Source organism: Manacus candei, unplaced genomic scaffold (assembly GCF_025592945.1).
Source record: "Manacus candei isolate 608988 ecotype Guabito, Panama unplaced genomic scaffold, ASM2559294v1 h1tg000109l, whole genome shotgun sequence".
Taxonomy (NCBI): domain Eukaryota; kingdom Metazoa; phylum Chordata; class Aves; order Passeriformes; family Pipridae; genus Manacus; species Manacus candei.
This window is the reverse complement of record NW_026138157.1, coordinates 3,697,162-3,720,138: the sequence shown is the minus strand read 5'-3', so window position 1 is coordinate 3,720,138 and position 22,977 is coordinate 3,697,162. Positions and strand designations below refer to the sequence as shown.

General features: G+C 40.8%; 1 protein-coding gene across 2 annotated transcripts in view; it reads right to left on the bottom strand.

The window, feature by feature from the left end:
- The window catches only part of SETD3 (SET domain containing 3, actin histidine methyltransferase), a 65,280-nt gene extending 42,335 nt beyond the window's left edge, over positions 1 to 22,945 (bottom strand). Inside the window, exon 1 of one of the 2 annotated variants that reach the window (XR_007900155.1) lies at positions 22,817 to 22,945. The gene's annotated coding sequence lies outside the window, so the exon portion shown is untranslated. The remainder of the gene's footprint in view (positions 1 to 22,816) is intronic. The other variant, XM_051769574.1, reaches the window with a different exon arrangement.
- Positions 22,946 to 22,977: the final 32 nt, after the last annotated feature.

The window sequence follows — 22,977 nt, the reverse complement described above, 5'->3', positions numbered from 1 at the left end:
CCCTGGCAGAGTTTAAGATCATGCCCTCTTGTCCTACTGCTGGTTGCCTGGGAGAAGAGACCAACCCCCACATGCCTACAGCCTCTTTTCAGGTAGTTGTAGAGAGTGATGAGGTCTCCCCTGAGCCTCCTCTTCTCCAGGCTAAACCCCGGCTCCCTCAGCCTCTCCTCAGAGGACTTGTGCTTGAGTCCCTTCACCAGCCTCACTGTCCAAGCCATGGGCTGCCAGCTTTTTCAGGAGTATGCTATGGGAGACAGTGTCCAAGGCTTTGCTGAAGTCCAGGTAGACACATCCACAGCCTTCCCCTCATCCACCAGGTGCATCATCTGATCATAAAAGGAGATCGGGTTGGTCAGACAGGACCTGCCCTTCCTAAACACTGGGCTGGCTCGGTCTGACCCCTTGTCCATCCTGTATGTGTTGTGTGATTGCACTTAGGATGATCTGTCCCGTAACACTGAGGCTGACAGGCCTGTAGTTTCCCAGGTTCTCCTTGCAGCCCTTCTTGTGGATCAGCATGACATTTGCCAACTTCTAATCATCTGGGACCTCCCCAGAGAGCCAGGACTGTTGGTAAATGATGGAGAGCAGCTTGGCAAGCTTTTCTACCAGCTCCCTCATCACCCTAGGATGGATCCCATCTGGTCCCATAGACTTGTGAGTATCCAAGTGGCTCAGCAGGTCACCAACTGTTTCCTCCTGGATTACAGGGGGGCTATTCGGCTTCCCGTCTGTCTACCAGCTCCGGAGGCCAGTTGTCCTGAGGATAACCTGTCTTACTGTTGAAAACTGAGGCAAAGAAGGTGTTAAATACCTCAGCCTTTTCCTCATCTTTGGTGACTATGTTCTCCCCACCATGTCCAATAAAGAATGGAGGTTTGCCTTGCCCCTCCTTTTGTTATCGATGTATTTGTAGAAGTACTTCTTGTTATGCCTAGCAAAAGTGGCTAGATTGAGTTCAAGTTGTGCCTTTGTCTCTCTAATTTTCTTTCTACATGACCTAACTATATTCCTAAACTCATCATGAGTTGCCAGCCCTTTTTTCCATAGTCAGTAAGCTCTCTTTTTTGCCCCTAATTTCCTTTAAAATTTCCATGTTCAGCCAGGCTGGTCGTCTTCCCCACCAGCTTTGCACACTGGGACAGCCTGCTCCTGTGTGTTCAAGACTTGCTTCCTGAAGTAAGTCCATCCCTCCTGGACCCCTTTGTTTTCAAGGGTTGTTTCCCAAGGTACTCTCTGAACCAGTCTTCTGAGTAGGCCAAAATCTGCCCTGTGGAAGTCCAGGGTAGAAGTTTTATTGATGGCCCTCTTTGCATCCCTGAGTATTGAAAACTATCATTTCATGGTCCCTGTGCCCCCAACAGTCTCTGACCACATCTCCCACCAGCTCTATTCTGTGAACAGCAGATCTAGCAGGGCCCCACCCCTGGTAGGCTCATTTACCAGCTAAAGCAGGAAATTATCCTCTATACACTCTAGGAATCTCCTGGACTGCCTCTTCTCTGCTGTGTTGAGTTTCCAACAGACATCCAGCAGGTTAAAGTCACCCACGAGCAAAAGGGCTGGTGATTTTGAGACATCTGCCAGCTGCTTGTAGAATAATTCATCACCCTCATCATCCTGGTTGGGTGGTCTGTAACAGACTCCCACCAGGATGTCAGCCTTGTTGGCCTTCCCCCTGATTCTGATTCGCAGGCACTCAACCTTATCATTATTGACTCCAAGTTCTACACAGCCAAGAGACTCCCTAACATACAGAGCCACCCCTCCACCTCTCCTACCTTGCCTGTCCCTTCTGAAGAGATTGTAGCCACCCATGGCAGCACTCCAGTCAGGTGAGTCATCCCACCACGTTCCCGTGATAGCGACTACATCACAGCTTTCCTGCTGCACGATGGCTTCCAGCTCCTCTTGTTTGTTACCCATGCTGCATGCATTGGTGCACATGCACTTCAGCTGGGCTGCTGATTTCACTTCTAACTCGGGCTTTCCCCCTTAGGCTCATCTCTGGAGAGCCTGGTTTCAACCCCTTCCCCATTCAAACATAGTTTAAAGCCCTCTTGATCGGCCCCGACAATTTACAGGCTAGAGTCCTCTTGCCCTTGCTAGATAAATGAAGCTCATCTGACTCTAGCAGACTAGGTACCACAGAATTTGCCCCGTGGTCGAGCAGCACCAACCCTTTAGCCACCTATTGACGAGTTTTCCTACTCCTCTCCTCATTCATCTCTGCTACTGCAGGAACTGAGGCAAACACCACCTGTGCTCCTGTCCCATTAACTAATTGACCCAGCGCCTTGAAGTCCTTAATTATTGACCAGCAGCTGAAAAATTCTAGTGGGAAAGGGACATAATCTGGCTGCTTTCCTTTTCCACTAAAATTAGAAGGAACAAGAAACTGCCAAACCCAAGGCTTATTTTAAATATTAACTTCAAATGATAAGGAAGCAAGTTAAGGTTAACATTGTTAACTTATTAATTCAAAATTAAAGGAGCTCAAAACTGACTGAAGAGCAACACCCCATAAAAGGAAAAAAAATAAGGCAAAACTATATGGTGTTTTCCAAAGGGAAGACAAACAAAGCAGGACTTTCATCTTCTCATATTAAATACAGTGCAAGGACAAGAGTACCCGAGTACATGGAGACTGTGAAGTCCTGGGGCACATCCACATCCCCTGATTTTAGCATCTGACGGATATCAGACGCTCAAACAACCCAACTGCACTGCTTAACTTTATCAGTCCCCCTTGAGTTGCATTAATTCCTTTCCCAATACGGTTTCTACCATGAAAAGCCCACACATGAAGGCTGGTAAGGAGAAATCCCACAGATTCGGTGTGGGAATCCCTGTCTGGTTACATCCCTTGAAGTTTGTGAATGAACACTTGGACATCCTCTTGAAAGCTGTTGCTCTACCACAAACAGTTACATTTGATATGAGATTTCTTAACACTTTTCAGCTCATATGAAGGAGCCAGTAACAGTCATCAAGAAATCCATGCTGAATTTATAATAGTAGCAATTGAAAATAGCATCAGTATAAGTGGTCAACCTGCCATAATGCAGTGTGAGCAAAGATATAGAATTCAAAGTTTATTTTCATCATCTTCCCATTATACACTCTTTCCTTCTGGTTTTTTTTTCTCTTTACCCCCCAGTAATTTTCTCATAACTGTAAAAATATAAACAGCTCTTGGTCCACCTTCACAAAGACTTTATTTGCACATCACCTACTCACTTGAGTGTTCTCCTCCCCCATATGCCATCCTGTTACATTTATTTTAGACTCTTCTGCTCTTAAGAAAAATCAAGTCAGATGGGTCTGTCATGGATCCAACAGCAGGTTTTGAGATGGAGTCCAAAATCTTAAGGGCAAGAATAATGCAGTTCTGTATTGATTCATACAAATGGTTTTCTACATTCTCTCTAAGCACAATTCCTTGCATCTTTAGAATGATCACAAAATTAAAGCACTCACACGTTGTATTTCATCTTAGAAGTTATAAACTTCGACATATAGTTTATATCGTGCCACTCAAAAATATTAAGATATATAGATTGAACAACTTTGGTTTCTCATTTCTAAGAATGAAGAAAATTTATCAATCAGCAAACTGGGGAAAAACAGTCTCAGCAAATGTTCTGTATACGCAATTACCAAAATACTACAGGCTTTTTTCTTTACTTTTTTTTAAGTTGTATTTAGAGAAAAAATCTGCTTGAAATATAAGCAACCATCAGTAGATTTATGAGAGAAAAAAAAGAAAACTGCACGTGGAGACATGAAAACTGCATTAAGCAGTCAGAACAACAATACAGCAATGCATGAAGCTGTTAAAGTATGGTACACAGCACTAAATTTTGAATTTTTCCTTGTATGAAACCTGTTAGTAGGGAGAATCTACTCTTGCAATGAAAGCATTGCCAAGAATTGCCTAAAGATAAAGCTGATTTTAGATTATGTGAACTTCAGCTTCCCAAATACGATGAAAAGAAAAACTCGAACAATGCTTTGTCTTTGCACTACTATCATAAATGAATATTGTTACAGAGGCAAAAAAAAATATCCTTAGCTGAAATCTGCTCTACACAAGTAAAAAATTCAAGGCAAGATCTGTCCCAGCTACTATTAATGCTCAGATAACAAACAGCAAACATACCACAGGAAAAAAAAAGGTTCAGTGAACACGACTCATTAGATTGATGGCACCGCAATCAGAAATGTATTTCTTCAGTAGGCTGCTACCAGTATATGAATGTGAAATAAGCTCTGTAAATATCTCTGCTCTCTCCTTTGATACATGTATCCTGTCTAACTATTGCTTCTTAGTCATCACAATTTCTAGAGAGGAAATTTTCTGCATGCATGATTAAATCAGCAAGTCTCTCTCACACAAAAAAAAGCAAAATGAGCAGACTGATATCTTGAGATATCTTGTTAAGGAAGTATTTCCTTTTAAGGAATCATCCATCTTGATCAAAACTGTTCTTTTTTATCTAATTCCCAATCAGAAAACCAGGTTTCTACTTCCTACATACCTATCCTCATTCAGTGCTCAGTTACATGAAACTGATACAACTATTTAAAATCTAATGCATCTGACAGCTGTATTGTGTAGTAAGAGCCATAATTTGAAAGGATTTGCTGCTATACATAGCTGTCTAGAAAATGTATTCCAAATACCAACACAATGAAGTCTGTGTAGCATTTTAAAAAAAAAAAATCACATTTTATAAAATATAAAAACGTAGATTATGAAAGTTTTTTCAAAATTTCTGAAAACAAACAGAAAGCATAATCTGATTTCGCACTCAGAAAAAAACAGTTTAGTTGAGCAGTGCCCTGCTGTATTTAATCAGGAAATGAGTTACAACGATAGCAGGAGACCTAATATGGAGAAAGTAAGTGTGGTTCCTTTGTGAACCTATGTTTTGTAATTCAGTTCATGAAATAGATTTTAAAGTTAAATTTCAACTCAAAAAAAAAATCCTGGAATTCCAAGAAAGATTTGCATCTTCAGAAAAAAACAAACCAGTATTTTTTTAATTTTAAATAAAATTTCAGATACTAAGTATCTTTTTTTGCAAGTGACTAAAACTATTGTTTAGAAAGAAATAAAGTGAGCCCTCTTCTCCACACAGCACTGAAAAGAAGGCTGTTTGCCAGTACATGCATGACAACAGAAGCAATAAATACATATAAAATAGATATATATAAAATATAGCTGCACAACATGTGGAAAAAAACCAAAAAATCCTTCAGATGAACTGTAAACTTGATAAACATCTGAAGAAGCAGCAGTACATATTTCAGTGGAAAAGTGATTTGGATTCCTTTTTTTTTTCCTTTTTGAGTTTGGTTTTCTGCTTGTCTTCCGGTGAACATTTCTTAAATACTATGCCATGTTTTCTTTCAAATGAACGTTGTTGAAAATTCCTGAACGCATTCTGCAAAGAGCAAGTAACACTGACAGCAGTGATGAATAAGCTTGGTAACACAGAACGCAGCCACATTTCCAAATATAGTGTATCAGCTGGCTTGGCAAAAAGAACCATGCCAAAACTGGCAGTGAGCGGTGTAAATGATCCATCCCCTCTCTAATACTGCTATCTAAGTGCAGTTGTGTTGTGTCAGACTTTGAACTTGTTTCCCCATTGCACACAAATAGTATTTTAATGAGCTGAAAAATATGCCTCCTCTTGAGTTACAGCTTTAAAAAGTGAGCATGTTCACCCAACTGCTTTAGAAGGTAACCATGAGAAGCCTGCAGAAAAATCCCCAAAGTATTAAAGAACTGCCACCCAGTGCATGTGTTTTTGTTGTTTTGGGTTTTATTTTTAAAAACATGACTGCTTCAGCATTTTATTTAAGAAAACTAATATCTATGGTATTAGAGAACTTGACTACATCACAGGAACACATTTCCTTATTGAAGCAATGCCAGGCTTGGATGATAAAATACAGATCTTCCCAAATAATACTTCAGAAAAAAATAATCCATTTAATCATTAACGATCCCCCCAGCTTTACATATTCACATGCCAACCAAGGAGTTCACTGCAGCATTACCTAGAGCTGCAGTTGGGTTTGACAGAAAAAAAATCTATCCTAAAGCATTGTAAAGACACCTACCTCTTGCAACCTTTGCTACAAAACTGTGAATATGGTCACAGTGCTGAGCAAACACTCTATTAATTTTCAAGTATTTAACTGTGCTAGTTTTAAAAAAATATCCTACATGAGGTAGAATATATGAAGTCTGATTTCTTCTGGAAATGTATCTACCTTTCTTTTCCAAGGGCCTCAGAATCCCTGCAGGGCTCTGTTACCTTCCTCATCTCTTCTGAAACACCACATTGCTTTCAGTTCCCACCCCACATGACCACACCAGACAGGCAGCATCTTCTTTTGCAGGTTTCAATATAACTGCACATGTTGGGCAAAAACATCAGCACACACGTTCACTAACTAACAAACAGACCAAGCAGATACTATTTTCAACACAACTTTTTCTCTAGCAAAAGGGCCACCTCAACTTATTTGAGTTCTCCCACTGTCAAAGTCGATTGAAAGCATCCAAGTTGGTGGGTAAAGCAGGAAGGACTGAGCAGCAAAGAGAACTGACATGGTCCTCTAAGCCTTATTTGCTTCAGCTATTCCTTTTTACTTTACACAGTAGTAAACCAGCTATCCAAAAGTTTGCCGAGCTTTTACAATGCCAATCAAGTTAGGAATTCCCACAGCAAGAGCTATCCATCCAAGTTTAACTTTGCTTCAAGGACTCACTATATTTCAATGCAGTATCTTAACACTGAATCTTCTTTAATTCAGATCCTTGTAGATGCTAATTACGTTATGTTCTCATTATTACATAATAGTTCCCACTCCACACATCTACTTGGCACACACTAGCACAGAAGGCGAGGGATGCAGATCTAGAATCAGTATTAGAAGGACAGATACAGGTCAACAAGGGCAGACAAGGGGAAGATGAGGGAATTCTCAAGCCATGCAAAGAGCAAGGAGAGGTGAGTATAAGTAGGTGGTTGTGGGATATGTTCCTTGGCTTCATCGAGAGGGAGGACAGATGAGTGGGATGCACACAAATGAGGTTTGCAATTTTTTCTTCTAGTTTGATTGCCTAGATTAAGTCCTTTTCCCCTCTACTGCAGAGAAGGAAGTGTATCATCTCTTATATCAACATATGTTAAGAAGCCCAGGGTCTTAAGGGACAAGCTTAATGCCTCTAGGCAACTGACAGGAGTTCTCCAATCTGTGTGTAGGAGAACACAATTTTACACTTGATATGACCAGTTTTACACAGAATGTGATCTTTTGCTTCCACTGATCAAGGTTTTTTTTCTCTAAACTTGAATCTTATGACTGTGGCTAAAAAGATAAATACATTCTATAGCAAATAGAAAGCATGAAATCAAGAAGTGTAAGAACAGTGTGGGCGGAGGAAGAGATCTGTGATCTTTAAGAAAAACTCAGCTTATACAGTTACAATGAATGCTATGTTTTCTTGTGAAAACCACCTACATTATGTCACTTGGAAACCACATTAACATTCTCATCACTCCTAAGGTATTAATCTAAATGTTCCCACTAAATAAATGACTAATTAGTTACTGATTCAGTCCCTTTCCCTCCACCTCTCTCACCTTTGCTGTACGCCACCCCTTCTCTTCTTGCTATTAATTCTCCTCTTCTACCACTGCCCTTTCCTTTTTCTTCCATTTCCTCTATAAACTTGCCCCAAAAGCTGCACTAAATACAAATGTCATTTTAGTTCACTGTGTTTGTGTATTTTCTTCCTCCACTATGTTTCTGTTCTTCTATTTAAGCTGCAAGTTCTTTTGGAAGTGGGACCTCCTGTGATTATAGAGGGGTTATAACAAGGAAGCCTTTCTTTTTTTTTTTAAACAGGATCTGAAGTATTGCCATAACACCGATGACAATGCTGACAAAAATGACCTACAGAAAGCACTAATAAGATTAATGATAGAAAAGCCCATATTGTTTCCACTTATGACTGCATTCCACATAAAATACAATGTAAATTTATGTTTCCCAAGAACTCCCTTAGCCATAACCCACACTATTTCCTTCCCTAAGAGCTAGCTTTGATATACTTGCTCCTTGTGGCAAGATACTGTTCAGAATCAGTCTAATGCACAGCACAACTGATACAGTTTGCCCTATGTTTTTTCTGCTCTCCCAAAACAACTTGGACCCCTCACATGCAGTCCATTCTTGCTAGTTAATAATCTGTACACTTTTTTCTATATAAAATATAAGGATCAGCACACTTAGGTTTTCCATTTGAACATCAAGTAAAGAAAACCATCTCCAGCAGCAGCCCACATCTCCAGATACACATTCTGCAGAAGAAGGAGATCCTGGAACACGAATATATTGGTTACACAGTGTCATTTTTTTCCAGTTCCATCTTACAAGGTTCTGATTACCATTCCTCCCTCCTTTTCTAATGTCTGTTCCCTGGATTCAAGATCCCCTAAAGTCACAGGTCTTTCTCCCCAGTTTCTCAATTAAACAAAAACTTACAATATTCCCTCATATCTTCCCATCTCTGACAAATTGTACTGAGCAACACCAACCATCTCCCAGAGGAATAGTGAGATCAGAACTTGCTCTGCTCTGTTTCTTTTTAAAGTCTACAGTCTTCATCCTTATCTTAGCCTTCTTTATTTCTCTTCTCCCCTCACTCTGTCTTTTACCAGAGGAAAAGTAACAGTGACAGCAATCAAAAACAGCTAGAGACCTACAGGAAAAGCATGACAGAGGGATTTTTCTCCACTATATTCACCCTGTTTCTTGTGGTCCAAGCTGCAATGCAGTAAGCTTCTCCTACTCATGAGGCCTGTGAAGTTACCCAGGTCAGCTTCTCCTACTTCATACACAAACTCACTTTTATTTTCATTTCAAAAACCTGTACATTTCCTCTCTCAGGTAAAGCAAATGAAATAGGTTGTCACCTTCCCTTCTTAACAAGAACAGTATTCCTGAGATAAGCTTTCCATAAGCCTCAAGTTTTTTGATTCTAGTATTTACTTCTCACACCTTTTCTCTTCTTTCACAATCAGTTAGCAGATGGATTTTATGGCCTTCAGGAGGTAGGTACCCTTTACCTGTCTACAGTCTCTGGGCTACTTGCTTCTCCTAAACATCTATTTTCTTCAAGGAATCTACCAAGCCAGTTGTTGTAAGCTTTGCTGTTCTTTAAAGTAGACACAGTGCCATATGAAAAGTACAATCATCTAAATAAATGCAACTGGTTATGAATAAATTCTTAAACATTGAATGAGTAAACAACCAAAGGGGAAAAAAAAAAAAAGACTGATACTGAAAATGTCTCTCTAGTTTTCACTAATGAAAAGAATGTACTGGCAAAAAAAAAATCGTTAGAAATATATGCCCATATTCTTAATGCTTCCAAATGAATGCTTTGTTTCTTCTCCTATGGGATGGGTTATACAGTTACAGTGTATGCATCTGTTACTGCTTTAAAAACAGTTACCATCAACTAAGTAAATAAAAATAACATTGTCAGATTACACTTTTGCCCTTGTACTTATTCAGAAAAATCCAGTTCTTGCAAGCCATCTGTTTTTCAATAAGATCATCTTTTTACTTAATTCTACAGCTGGGCTGTTTTCTAAGGCATAAGACAGTCACATGATTGACTTGTGTTTCAATACATCCAGATGTAAAATACATTCTTAATGTTTGTGAGAACACTAGTTACATGTTTTATCCTGGAAGAGCTGTAATTCCAGAAGAAACACGCTCAACATATACAAGAAACTTGGACAAAATTTTGGTCTACAAAACATGTAAGATTAGGTGTTGTCAAGATCTACCCTCCCAATGTTCACGTAAGAAAAATTCACAAATGGTGAAACTATAAATATGGAAATGTTAATACGGCTCAAAATCTTTATTAGCCAGTATGTCACAGCTACACAAGATTTACAGTTAGAAAGTTACTTTGGTTTTGCCTGTTATCCTGTACACATACATACTACAAAATGCTTAGTTAAAAATATTCATATGCTAAGACATGGACTAGTAACTACACACTACCTTTGCTGTACTTAAACTGATTTGTAAAGATCTAAATATTCCACAAATTTCCAAAATAGCTCCTGTGATGCCTTAATGCAAGCTGGTTTGTTTCCCACTGAAATGCACCAATGAGGCTCAAAATCACTTTAGCACATTATTTCAGTGACTCCTTGACCCATGCAAGCAGTGTCTTCATGTAAACCAAAGTATCAACGATGACTTATGAGATCAAGAACTGAGACCTTCTATCACCATTTCCTGTATTTTGCTCGGAGTCAGGCTAAGCAACAACACTAAGAAAATTAGTCACTGCTGATGACTATGAAGGCAGGAGTTAAAGTTCAGCAATACTGTGTTAACAGAGGTGCAACAAAACACTGTAGCACTCATTACACTGCCCGGAGTGAACAACTGAGAGCGGAAGTTCTGTCCCCATTCAAGACAGCTCACATACTTCAAAACTTTGACAAGGCCTTGCATGCAATTATGAACTTTAGGATGACAGTGTCCAAGTACATATTTCCATGGGAATTGATTTGAACTCAAAATGTACATGACGCATGGCTCACTGCAACTGTGTCTCGGTCACTAAGAATCATAGCAATTTTAACCACCAAAAAAGAGGTGAAAGAACTTCTAACAAAAAGTTGACCCACTCCTCTATTTGTGTTAATGGGGGGGAAAAAAAAGAAAAAAGTTATGTGTTTGTAGCATCAGATTTTTTTATTATTACTAAATTCTGTACGATGCACAGAAAAGATTGATGCATATTGATACATATCACTATATACTTATTGTACCTGCTTCATATAACAGCTAGAGCAGAAGAAACAGAGCCTGCCTGAATAGTTAAAGAAAAAAAAATCTTGGGTAACACTGCATAGGTTTTCTTAAGTCCTTTTTTAATTGCATTATAGTCAATGGCATAAATAATACAAAACTAGGCAATAACATATTTTCCAATTAACTGGACTGTCTTCAAGGAAGAGATTTAAAGCTGAAGACACTTAATGCCAAGGACTACTGTTTAATTGCAACAATAATTCCACCTAAGTGGAATGCCCTCAAGCAACCTAGTAGCAATTGGGCCCATGATTACTGCTATGCACTATCAGTTCTGCTTAGTTTTTGTCTTAACACCTTTGACTCCCCTCTTGTTTTCTACACATACTGCGATTCCAATACGATTTACTATTGCCTCCTGGGCTGCTCCTTTCCAATCAGATAATTATGTAGGACCATCATACTAAAAAAACCACATCTCCAGTCTCAGCATAGGCAGCAGATCTATAAAAGGGATGGCCACAGTCCCTGGGCCCTTCTAATGTAATTAATTCCCATGTTGAAGTTAGTCCTCCAAGCAGCCAGGTGATGCAGATGTAACTGTACATCAGATACACCACATCCCTTTCATTTAAAAGAACTTCCTACCCGCAAAGTCCTCGCAATATGTACACAAAGTGGCAAGAAACCTCTGGCAAATCACTCATGAAAAGGAGGAAAGGAAGATGATATCTACAGCAGAAAACAAGTATCTACAAGCTTTAAGACCTGTTCTGTGCTACGTGGCAACATAAGCAATTCTTGCTCTTAAAAAGAGTTTTCATTATACATTCATGTCTTGTAACAACTTAAATTGGTTGAATGTTTCAATACCACTGCTGGAACCAAAAAACCACTTAAGTACCTATATTTGGACACTGAACTGACACTACCCAGTGTGCACAATTAAACTGTGCTTGAAATTATAGATATCTGAATTCAGCTACAGTTTTGTGTTGCTTCCTGGAACACCCTGTTCTTACGGAAGGGAATCTAAGCAGTTTTAAAGTAACTGCTGTATTTTTCTCTAGCTAACAGTGAAGCACAGCTGTTCCATCAAGCTTCTGCAGCAGATGAATGCCTTAAAGATGTAGTCAGAGGTGGTACTGCTGGCACTTCACCCTGACCAGCAGTCTTAGGATCACTATCAGACCACAACAAACAAAACATCTGCATGGTCCAGAAATGCCTATTTAATGCCCAGGGCTTCCAGGATGCAGCCAGGAACTGTAGCACAAAGGAGTGTGAACCAGGAAAAGGTAAGTTTGGAGAATTCCAGTGGATATTTGTGTACCTTTTCTTAACCTTTCAAAGACATGTGGGGATATCTACACCAGTTAATGTGCTTGCTCCTAAATTGTATTGTGTGCCTTGTGTAGTTCTGAAAGACATCTGACAGCTCATATTGAAATAGGACTGAGTTCATGGTCACAGGAAGGCAAAAAGTTTGGAGTGGCAGTGCACCTCTGTGGGAGTGTGCTGTACTATTACCCAGTCAGATGGTACACCTGCCTGCCTTCCTGCTCTGGGTGCAGAGTGACATCAGCTAGTTGTATAAATTTATATAAAAATGTATTACTGGACATTCGTGGAAACAATGAATGAGCATTACTATAATTCATTCCACGTGTACCCATGGGAAGTTTGAGGAGAACTGAGTGCTTTGTTATATGGCAAGGTCATACAATGGTTGCCAATGTATAAATTGTTGCAGTGTACAGATTTACTGCAATGCAAGTGGTAAGAAGTACTCTGGGGATGCTCTTTAATAGCTTAAGAGAAACATTTTACCAATAAATTTATTACAGAGCTGCTTTATTTTGCTGAGAGAGACCACAGCCCTCAAGCCCAGTTACAACTACACTTCAAGCCACTGTGATTTTAGTGTCCTTAGAAAACACCATGGCAGACCAAGCACTCCACATTTCTAAATCCCAAAAGAATACTGTTTTGACAGTTGGGTGAGGAACTTCTGACAACATTTAAATGCTTTGCACATTGCAAAAAAAAGAACTTAAGAAGCTTCTGGTATGAATGCCTTATAAGTGATGTAATTGAAGGCTTAGCAACTGTTGGAAAGTCTTCCAAACCCACTAGCCTTAAGCCCCCTCCCTAGCTAGTGGTTAAAATGGTGGCTATTCTAGAAAGTGTGCCTAGAAGTTTCAGGTGAAATACCAGCAGATTTTTGATCTTTTTATTCTAGGCCTCGAAAGCAAAGTAACATATTCTTTAAAGCCCCTTTATATCTCATGGCATTCACAGTTGGCAACTTGAGCCCTTACAGTCCCCTCCACGTTTAACTCAAACGCTGCAATGGTTTGAAATAAGGAAGCTTTCAAAACGGACATTTATTGGACTCCCAGAAACAAGAAAGATGCAGCAATATTAAGTGTTACATGGCTTCAGATTTTGATAAAGTAATAACTGAAGTGTATGTAGACCACAAGGTACTGTAAACTGTTCAGAAGAATGATGGTAGAACTTTTTTGTATGCTTGCAGATGACAACATAGACCAAAGCAGAAACATTACACACATTACAAAGTACAGGGCCCACATTAGTTCCAAAACACATCTAGGAAGGCCACACAACTTTCTGAACAAACCCCTCCTCTTCATATTAAGGCAGAAAGATTGACCAGCATGTTTTCACAAGATAACTGCCTCTAGTATACTAATACACTGTTAACATGCCTGCTGAAAATGTTTTCCAGCCCTAATTTGATGCAAACCCTAGCCCTGTCACCAACCTATCCCTTTGACCCCTAGGCATGCACTGAAACCCAGAGTAGAACTGATCAGACCCTACAAGCAGTATTCCAAAATGTTCAGATAAGGAGCTGCAATGATTTCTGTAGTCTCTCTGAGAACCTCTACAAAGCCTGAGTTTGTCTTGCCTTCAACCCCTCCAAGCAGCAGCCTTAAGTTCAAGCAGCAGCCTTAAGGACTCCTACCACAGCCAGAGCCCGTCTGCCTCACCAGGAACACCACCATGTCTTCTGCAGTAAAGGACCACAAACTGGACATTGCATTAACCAACAAGTCACACCTGCAAGATGAAATTTATATCCATCAGCCCAAAATGAAAATTTGTTCCTACCAAATATCATCTCAAGAACAAGGGGAAAAGCAGCAGCATGACTCCTGATAAGACTGGTTGTTAGTGCTATTACGATTCCCAGTTCTTGTAGCTGAGTTTCCTGCTTCCACAGATAGAACCATTATCTACTAGTCTGGCAAATTTGTAGATAGAGATGACTTCCACTCAGACCAAGTGATTCTTCCTTAAAGAGGACAAAGGACAGAACTGAATACAAATATCATGACAATTGCAGTGAAGCTGCTCCTGACATCTTGCTGCAGGTGATAACTGGTAAATCTCTATCCACCAGAGAAAAATGCACTCTGGGAGCAACAGTACTTTCCAAAACTAGACTGTTCCTGTCCTGTGCCTTAGGCCAATGTGTCACATACTGTCAGGACAGAAGTCTGCAGAAATGTGTTCAAACCAGCTTTTTGTTATTAACCTGATCTGCCATTTGAGAGTTTTCTGGAAAAGATACAACTTTATCTTTACAGAAAGTAAAATGTTCCTCAAAGTTGCACAGAATTTTGCTTTCTTGGGAGTGCAACAGTAAAACCCTGGTAAAACAAATAGAAGTGGCATCACTGCATTACCCTCCCACTTTCAAACTCTGCATATGCCATACTTTTAAGTCTACAATCACTATTTACTAGAGTTTGCAAGGGGTTTGGCTGTTCATATCATTATATGAAACTCTACTCATACACCCAAACCACTTGCAGAGACCAACTCCAAGATATTACAAAACAGAGCAAGCAGTTATCGTATTAGTCTATTTTATTTTTGTCTTCTAAATGTCCAAACTTAAAGTGCAATGGGCCAGTTTTTCATATTCAGGCATGAATTCAAAGACTCAAGAAGCACAAGAAACAGGTTGTACAGGCCAGGCATCCTACAGTGACAGAAGGAAATTACAACAGTATCTGTCATTGTCTTGAAAGCAGGAACTCTATTTTCTAATAGGGCATTGACAAATGCAAAAATTGTAATTTCATGAGCCCTTACAGAGCTCACTAGTATTCCAAAGCATCAGCTGAGAACAAAGTGAGAAATAACTTCTTGAATGCTGACTTTTGGAAAAAGGGGCAGAGAACAGATACAACCTGAATCTGACAACCACATGAAAATCCAACAGTCATTTTCTGCAACTGTTTTACAGTTTTATCAGTGTACTCACTGTATCAGCACACAAAGCTTCTCAAACTGGTCTGACAACATCCATTTTACTTGCTCCTGACTGACAGAATCAGGTGCAGCATACTCCAGAGGAAATGGATGCTTCTCTATTTTAAGGAGAGTTAACATATTAATATGCTATCAATGCAACTCTGCTTAGCAAAGGGGAAGATGAAACGTTGTAGGTGGTCATCCAAAGTAGCCAACCATTTCTTTCTTCACCAGCCAACTCTTACTACTTTCTGCAAGTCTAAAAATACTATTCCAGTATGCAAAGTTCCTTGAGCAAAGACATTCACCCAAACACAGCTCAGCTTCCTGCTGAGTTCTACTTCATTGGAAAAAGGCAGCTTCCAAAGAAAAGATTATCCCATTACAAGATCACTGATACACATACGACAGCCTCCAAACATGAAGACATAGCAGGAATATCCAAACCCAGGCAGTGTTACCCTCCACAGTGAGCAGCAGTAGTTATAAAAGGGCTGGGGGATTACAGAGGTTATCAATGGAGAGCCACAAGACTGTTGAAATTAATCATTCACCAGTTTCCTGAATCCTAGCAGCTCTAACCAAGCCACCTGGAAGCTCACAGACCACCCAGATGCCATGGTCTGTACAAGGCAGTGGAGTATTGACTCTGAAGGTTGTGAGCCTGCTTTGAAAAGTCAGCTTTGTTTTTTGTAAAAACCTAAAATCTGGACAAATGAGTCACAGGCTTTTAGATACAGGTCAGCAGCTATTTCTTAATAACATTTCAACAAGAAAGAAACTATGCAGATGCATTAAAGAAATGCTTTCAAGTCAAGCGTCCAATTGGCAAAACTGAATAAATAAACCTGCAAATATCTGCAGGGCACCAGCAAAGACTGGAAGATCTGAAAATTTTATCACTAGTTTTGAAGAATTAAGAAAACCAACTTTATGAATATTAGTATCAACCTCTATCCCACTCTCAATAGTCAATGGAAGAGCATATTGGTGACAATTCATTATAGCCCAGTGAATGTCTGGAAAAGCAAAAACAGAAAAAGGTGTGGTGACTATCAAAGCAGTAAAACAGAAGCATTTTGACATAAATCCTGAAATGCTGTCTATACAGGTATCAAAAACATAAGAAAATCATCTATATGCCTAAACACTTTTATCTTCGGATGATAGTTTTCAAAATGATAAATCATATTCTGTTGTATTTAGGGGGGAAATAAGTAACATCAGATGCTCCAACAAATCTTATATAGCTTCCTGGAACCAGAGATTTGATGCAAGAGAATAACTTGGTATTTGTTTATTCAGGCATCTGTTCATTGTTTCACAAAATATGCTCTAGTGGCTTACTACTTTCACCTCTTCTAAGAGTTTATAATTGAAAACTGAAAGATGGAAAGAAAGCTATTCTGCTACTACTCCACCATTTTTAACATCTTAAGAGGCAAGATTTAAATGATCACTTCCTCAGGAAGTGATCTCAGGAATGCTCCTATGTGCAGGATGTTAAGTGAAGATGGCCAGAGGTCTGCATGAACGGACAAGATACTCCTGACAAAACTCAAACAAAGAAACAGAACAGGTGGAAGCAGGGCCAGGTTACTCAGGAGAAATCAAGATACTCTGAGCATGCAGGGTTGGGGACAGGAAAGCTAAAGTCCATTTGGAGTTGAATCTGGCAAGGGACATAAAGTACAAAAAAGACAGTAAGAATGGCTTCTACAGGTGCATCAGGAGCTAAAGGAAGACTAGGCAAGGCGTGAGCCTGCTGTTGAATGGGGCCAGGGGACCTGGTGACAAAGGAGACAGAAAAAGGACTTTGGTATTCTATGTTTTCTTTAATAATAAGACCTGCCTTCAGGAACCCCAGGCCCTGAGACCTGGTGTAAGGAAGACTAATCCTCAGTGAAAAAGGGTCGGGAAAATAAACATTTAAACAAACTTTAAAAGAAAACCCTCACATTGAAAAGAACCACTGGAGACTGGCTTCTTCAAACCATGGAGACTCGGTCACCAGCCAGGATTTAACTAAAAATGTGTTTTCTGATGGTCAGAGGGAACATCCTCTCTTTCAGTCACCTCTTGTCACTGGGCAGCCCTGAGAAAAGCCTGGTTCTGCCTTCCCTGCAGTCTCCTTATTGGGTATTTATACACACTGAGAAGACCCTGCTGAGTTTCTTTATTCTCAGTTGAACAGTCTCAGCTCTCTCAGTCTTTCTGAGGAAAGTCCCTTTTGGTGGCCCTCTACAGGAGCCTCTTCAGTAGCTCCACCTCTCTCACACTGGGAAGCTCAGAACTGGACACTGCACTCCAGATGTGGCCTCATCAGTGCTGAGTGGAAGGAAGCTGTTAAAGCAAGTAAACTTCGAAGCCATTCCCGTACAAATGAAGGGCAGGGTGACTGGGAATAGTCAGCATGGATTTATGAAGGGGAAGTCGTGCCTGACCAACACTGTAACCTTGATGGGAGAGCAGTGGATGCTGTTCACCTCCACATTAGTAAGGCCTTTGACAACATCTACCATCACATACTCATAGACAATCTGATGAATTACCAACTGAATAAGTGAACAGTGAGGTGGACTGAAAACTGCCAGCACTGCTGGGTTCAAGAGGTTGTGGTGAATGGCAGAAAGTTCAGCCAGAGGCCAGTCACACAGGCATTAATACTGGGACTAACACTGATTATCACCCTCACAGATGACCTGAAAAGGAGGACAAAGTATACATACAGATTCACAAATTATATAATTGCAGACACTAAGACACTGTTTACTTGAATTACCTAGAGGCAAACCTGTAAAACCAGATCTTTCAGAAGTCCTTGTCAGAAATATTTTAATGCAAAAGTTTTTAAATGCAAAAGCTTCTTCTCTCAGTTCCTGAAGTTATTATGTGGCTACATCTATAAACTCTGTCATCAGGTAAAGATAACTAAGTACCTCCAAGAGTGGCCATAAAGACAACTAATCGAACTCCCAGAGGACCTGGCGCAGGCAGGAAACAACCTCATGCTTGGTTGGCACCAACCCCTCCCCACAAAGTAACTCATATTCCCTCAACTTACCATCAGAATGGGCACACTGAGAAAGACAGGTTCCATGGAAGTAAAAACCCACACATCACATCCTCTTCCTACTCTACTAAAACACTACATGAAAACTTTGGGCAGTGGTGCCATAAAGCATTAAAGGCAAAGCAAGATTCTGCTACATTTATTAACTAAGAAATACAGGCAGCATTTGCAATGTAAGAGACTTAGTTTTAGTGAAATAATTCCATCACTATTTTTGATGTTCTAAAATATATACAAGCATATAAAAAGCACAACCTACAAAGTGATCTGCACGCAAAAAGCTAGAATCAGACTGCTGACACAAGAGCCCCAGAGATGGACTCCTCTCCTTTCAGTACAGGTTATCACACTCTTAACAGAAACAATTAAAAAGCAACTAAATAGAACTGATAGAGTTTACAGTCCATCTTCAGTTACAAAAACAATTTTGGCCTATATTAAAACACTGGTAGAAAACCATGGTGTTCAAGCACTGCTGTTCAGGCACTTCCAGAACAGGTCAGCCAATTCAATCAGAGATATTGGGAATACATCCAAGAATAAAATAAGCCAGGAAGTAGATACTTTTCTATCATCCCCCAATATATAGCAGCCTTTAGCATCAGGCTCAACAAATCCTCTTGAAAAGTAAAAATCCTTCTCTCAAATTAGAAGTTATACTGTATTTTGATATTTAAGAGGACATTAGCAGCTACATTCTCAGAAACATGCCTTTTCCTTTATTTCTGCCTTGTGTTTTACCTACATCTGGCCAATTTCAGGGCATGTAAACACCTGTTTGTATGTACTCACTGGAGATAAAACTGATCTCAAGCAGTCATTCCCATCTCTGCATGTTTCAGCCCAGGCTAGAAATACAGGTGGAATTCTCCCTGAAGTGACAAGTCTGGGATGTGTTACCAGGCCAGAGCAGTAGAATTGAAATGCAAGACTACAGCCCTAATTCTTCCCTATTTCAAAGAAAGAAAAAGCACTAGCAGACTTGCTGAACAGTATGGGAAGTGGTAAAGGACAGACAGGGGTAGATGGAGCAACTGGAATAAGTCCTTTGGTAGAAGAGATGCAAGCAAGAGCCAATGTAGGGCAGAGCAGCTAAAAAAGAAAAAGGGAGCAGAGAAGGTTACAGCAGAGGAAGGGCAAGAGCAAAAATGCAAAGCAGTGTTAAAACACACTTGGGCATGAACTTGCCTCTTAATTACTGCAAACAAGTCTCTTCCAAGTCTACCTCCAAATACACAAGACTAAGGCCAGAAAACACTAGCAGGGCATTTTTATGGAGCAATGAACTCCTGCTGTACTTTCAAATTTGAGAGATCCTTTCTTACATTTCACACCTAGTAGTCTAGGTTAAAACATTATTAGACATATAAAACCAAACACAGAAAACTGAAGTGTCTCTAAGTTAGCTGGCAAAGGATGGCCAGAGTCAAACTAATAATCCCATTTGCTATAACAAGCTGTATCACCACAGGTTTGCCAACATGAGCACAAGCCTAAAGCATATGGAAAAGAGGAAAGACTGAACCACTGCTGTATACACTGCATACATCTCTCCTGCAAAGAACAAACTTTGCTAATCTCATTTTCGTTTCAGGTTAAGGAAAGAATGATGGTAGATAAATATTGCTGTGTTACTGAGACGAAGCCAAACCTACAAAATAATATCAGAAGAAGTTATTAAAATTAGCTAAATGTTTATTTTGTGCACTTAAAAAAAGCACCAACTCCAAAAATATAGCTAATTGCTGGGAATCAAATTCCAGAAGACCTACTCTTATAATTAGAATAATAAAAAAAAAAACAAACCACGTCTTGACAATATTCTTATTTGGGATGCTCCTAATATGCCAAAAAAATTAAGTAGTGTCATTTTGACATTATTTCCCCCCCCCCCCATTTGAATCTAGCTAGATACTAAATACAAGACTGCCTCATGAATTAAATATAAACTTCTGGTAAGAAATTATTAATTTGAAGGTAACACAAAATGCTGAAAGACAAAGAAAAATGGCCACATCCAAGAGAACAGCTCAAAGAAATGTATTTCTTAAATCACTTTTATCAGCTTGCTAATTCTGAACTATTATATTATTTACTACAGGATTGTCCCTACGTCCCTTCACCTTCCATGAAAGCTCTCTTAGGCACAAAGGGTGCTTCTTACTATAAACACCTCATTCATCTTCTAAGGGAAGATAGTTTACTAACTGCTCCACAGGAAACAAACTCTTTCTTAAAGATTAATAACTCCCCTGTCTCTCTCTTGAGCCAGCTCCTCAGACAGCTATTTGACCAGGAAAGAAAAAATATTTACTCTTTGCACAAAAGAAGCTGTTAAACTCTACCACTTTGCCAAACCACTTTTGTAATTTCATTTCTTTGCTTGAGTTTTGTTCCTCTGGAAGACTCCCATAAACTTTTTTTCTCTTAATTCCTTTTGAGCAGAATTAAAACCCTTCCTGTAGTGTTTTTATTTACGTGTTCCTAAATATGTTATTAATTTAGGAAATATTAACCTCTCTGTATAAAATATAACTCCTCATTGAGAAGGAAGCAAACACACACTGACTTCAGCCACCAACATGGTCAGACTTAACAGAATCCCCCAGGCCTCCAAAAGCTCTCAGTGCTTAAGCCACAGGCATTGTGAGGTCTCCTTTAAAAAGCACTATGACAGTCTGAAAAGATACAGATCACCCAAGATCTCCAGTACCCTTAAAGTGCCTCTTTCTTTTTCAAAGAGCAACCCCTAGAACGCTGAAACCACCCAGTTCATCAGTTGAGCTACATGATCAGCACAACTATGATGTATTACAGATACAGTAGACATGTCCAAATAGATTGTATTTATTACAATAAAAATATCATCCAGATGTACATTTCTGCATGCAGAGAGGCGTTACATGGTTTACTTTTATGTACCATACCGAAATCGGAAATCTATTTCAAGGCACATCTGACTTCAACCAGAGACCAGGCCACCTCTAGGAACAGTGACATCCAGATTATGAATGATTCCAGGGTTTCTGGCATTTCTTCCTCCAAAACCCTAAATCTCTTTCTTGGTACACCATGTCAAGAATGTATTTTCAACTGTGCTTCAATATATACTTCAATCCAGCCTGCTAAACATAACCGTAAACTTTATTAAAGCACAAGCTGGCACGCTTGAATCTCTACCCTATTAAATTACTGAATTGAGCAAACATATCAGGAAGCACCCCCGCCTTCAAGCTCATCACGCCTTTCCCTCTAACAACTTGCACGCTGGCTTACTATTTTATACCAGGAACCTGATAGCGGACACACAGGATGCCGCAGCTGTTTACTCACCTACAAAATACTTATATTTCACTGTTGTGAGTTATGAGCTCACAACAACTGAGAGCAAAAAACACTTGTGAGACATTGAGCTAACATTTGTAGCAATTGTCACAGAACAAAGCTGTCAATCGAAGAGACAGGTGCTTGCTTACATTACATGCTCTTAGAAGGGTCAAAGACAATTCGCCTTCTACTTGATCTCATGAGCAAGCTTAGGTCCTACGGACAAGTCCACCCAGAAGAGCAGACACCACGCCTGGGGGAAGAGCAGCCTTCAACTACGCTGTGAGAGACAACTTCCAAAAGGAAGAACAGAGCTTATCCTGATGGCTGAACATCCCCTTATGGTAAAAAAATCACACAACAAATTCAAAATTTAGGAAGTTGCTAAGAACTAAAGGCAAGGTAAAGCCTCGGCTTAAGCAACTCTAACCAAGTGCTGCTGCGTAAGAAGGAAGAGGAAGGAGGGTTCCTCAGATGGGCCATCTCAGCAGCTCTTGTGGCAACAGGGGAAGCCTAGAACACCAAGACTGCTTTAGGAGTAACGCCCCTGCAGGATGAACAGTTTAGATGGTTTACTGTAATTTTAAACCCCACCTTTTTTCCTCCAAAGGCTTAACCCCATTACTAAAGCAGGCTGCAGACGGGGCGAGAAAGGAAAGGAACCAGAGCACTCCTCTCCAGCCAGAGGAGCCACACACTGAGTCAGACCCCAGCGCTGCAAGCACGGGAGCCTCTCCGGGAAGCTGGACTAGGAGTAGAGATCATTCAAAACGTGTCACACACCAAAAAAAAGAAAAAAAAATAAAATAAAAAAAAAAAAAAAAAAAGGAATTACATCACGGGGAAAGCAGCTTTAAGCCATTTGTTTTACTCTGATTTCTGATCACCCTCCGGGAGGGGCGGGGGGATGGGGCCAGGGAAGCGGCAGTGCCGCCGCCTCGCTCACTTTAACCCCGCGGAGGCCGGGCTGGAACGCGCCGGGGGCCCCTCAGCCCCTCGGGCCGGGCGGGGGGGAACGCCACGGCGAGCGGGGCCGGGACTGCGCTGCGGGGCCACGGGGAAGGCGAGGAGGCCCGGCCTGGCCCCAGCCCTGCCCCGCGGGGGAAGGCGGGGGCGGCGGGAGGGGGTGTCCGGGAAGAGCAGCGCCTCCCGCGGGGTGAGGTCGCGCCGGGCGGGCTGAGGGGAAGGGCGCGGGCCCAGGCGGAGCTCTGGGCTCGGGCAGGACAGGGGGCCCGGCCGGCCCGGCCTTACCTCCCTCCCTGCGGCGGGCGCTCCCGCGGGGCCGAGGCGGCGGCGCGGCCCGAGGAGGCTCAGCCCGAGCCCCGCCGGACGCGCCGCCCGCGCTGGGAGGGGAGGGGCCGCCCAGGCCCCGCCCCACGCTGCCATTGGCAGCACCTCCCCCTCCGGCACCC